The sequence below is a fragment of the Lipotes vexillifer genome, unplaced genomic scaffold, assembly GCF_000442215.2.
Source record: "Lipotes vexillifer unplaced genomic scaffold, Lipotes_vexillifer_v1.1 scaffold653, whole genome shotgun sequence".
NCBI lineage: Eukaryota > Metazoa > Chordata > Mammalia > Artiodactyla > Lipotidae > Lipotes > Lipotes vexillifer.
In genome coordinates this window covers 156,417-159,023 of record NW_006796930.1, presented here as the reverse complement: position 1 = coordinate 159,023, position 2,607 = coordinate 156,417, and positions in this window count along the sequence as shown.

The window sequence follows — 2,607 nt, the reverse complement described above, 5'->3', positions numbered from 1 at the left end:
CCATCTCCTGAGAACTCAGGCAGAGCAACTGGCCAGTTTGGGGTCATATTATGGAACAGACGATTAGAAGGATATTTTCAGTTAAGATGTTCCCTCTAATTATAGGAAGAACACTGTCCTTCTGAGTAATTAAAACTTTAGAGGAAGTAGAGACATGTGAAGAAAGTCAAAATATAAAACCTTTAGCCAAAGGACAGTTGGTATCAAGATTATGGCCTAGAGATTGTGGAAAAAGTAACTAAAAGAAAGAGAAAATAAGGATATAGGGAACCAGCATGAGATAGTGTAAGGGAGAGTCTCATACCACCTCCATATGTTGCCAGAATAATTGGCTCCCAAAAGGAGGTGAGGACCTGAATCTTTGATGCACAGTCAATAGAAAGTGTTGTTTCTAGCATCTAATACAGTACCTGCAATATGGGAAAAGCTCTATAAATATTTGTTGAATGGTGAGATAATGTATTCCTTTATTCTCAGTTTATCTGATTTCAGCTATCCTGAGTAAACATAATTATGATTATGGCAACCAAATTATGGCGATAAGTAAAATAGTAGTATTCCAGTCCCTCTCCATCACTAACATTTATCATCAACTGGCATTTTTCTTGTTTGAGTATTGGTTTGTTCATTCATTAGTTATCTGTTAGATTAAAAGTTTCATGAGTGCATGGATTTTGTTCCTGTTGCATCCTTAGTGCCTTGAATAGTGCCTGGCTCATATCCAATGCTGAGTGTTAGTAATAATAGCAATTATTATTATTATACATTAGTAACAGCAAAGATCATAAATATAATGGACTCTAAGATTACCTCTTCTTTAGTCATACCATATTGTTATGACATAATGTAGCCCCCACACCTGAAATAGTTTCTTCAGCACCTCCCAACTTGCTAGAGTATGAAAATAATTCCTTTAGATTAAACACTGTCATAATCTGTAAGTCTCATTTAAAATGCAAATATCCATTAAAGGAATAACAGAATAAGTCCCTATTGCTTTAATGCTAAACTGTATAAAGAGATTCTCATTTTCTCTGAGGGCATGGAGCTCCCAGGTAAGTGTGAGTTCCTAATGTTTCCTCTTGGACTAATATCTCCAAATTCCTCATGCAAACCAGAAAAAAAATATAGAACAGGGGATTTTTAATTTTCCACGAATCACATTTGAAAACTGGCATTGAATATTACATGCCAGTGGTCAAGCCTCATTAAGAAAGAATAAGGAAACAGCTGTTTCAGGCAAGCTGAAGAAAGCAATTAATTGTGAGACAGTAGGAGAAAAAAATATTTTTAATCTTTTAACTTTGGAGTATACAATGTTCTAATATGCTAAGTAGTCTTATCAACTAATTAACTTAAAAAATCCCACTAGCATGTTCACTTAAAAGAGAACTTTGCCTTAAACTGTGTTCCAAGAAATTCTAGGGCATCATTACATATCTGTCTTCTTTCTTACATCATATCTGCCTTCTTTCTAAGTCTGAGATCAGAGTATTCTTTTCCTGGTAATCTTTTCTCTTAAATCTTCAAATTGACCAAGCAATTAAAAAAAACTCTTTTCTTATCAGTTGAGATTGGTGAAACCAATTTCTGGACTTGATAAGTTCCTATATGATGAGTATTTCTCTAAGATCTGTCCAAAGACTAAGGCCTGCCATGACTATCTAGCATAGGAGTCAGGTCTCTATCTATCACACATGTATTAGAGATGACACACAGAGTCATTTTGAAAATATGAACAGGATAATGCAAGAAAAATTGTAAAATTGGTTATGTGTCTTTATTATCATTCTAGAATCTCTTTAATCATCTTTTCCATACATTCTGAAGTCCTTCCTTAAACTCAGCATACACACTGGAGACTGAGCATCAGTGGTAAATGTTATTAACCATCTTCTTTTTAATGAAATCATTTTGGCCATCTCACCACAGCAATGTCCATTAAACCTCTATGGTTACTAACCTAAGACTAATAGGTTTACCAAAACATGAAACGTTCAGTGCTAAAACTAGGAAAGTCATGGACAAACCAGGATAGTTGGTCACCTTAATCCCTGGAAAAAGTATTTGCCTAGAATACTGCTCTACAATACTCTTATATATTGTTCTGCCCTTCCCCTTCTAGTCACACATTTCCCCTAGATAATCCCTACTAACTTTCCAGGTCTCATCTTAGTCCACATTTTTTCTAGGAAATCTTCCTGGACTCCCCCAAGACTGACTTATATGCCTGTTGTACAAGTTCAGGTCATCATCCTGTTGGGAACTCCTTTGGTAGTACTTAACATACTATCAATTTATTTTTACTTGTTTATACCCCTCAGTTTCTATGGCCAGGCAATTTATTATTTTTACTACTATAACCTCATACTCCTTAAAATTTTTTAAAGAGACAGCAAGGACTAACAAATATTCATTATAAAGAAAAAGACTTTGAAAGGATATTGATCAGCAAGAATGGGCTAATACCATAGTGATCTAACAGTGAAGTGGACTTGAAGGAGAAATAGTGAATATCATGTCACTAGAAATGTTCAAGCATCTGTCGTGAGGTTTTACTTGTGATTCCTGCTCTTAGGTATATTTTCAAAGTAAATGAATTCGAAG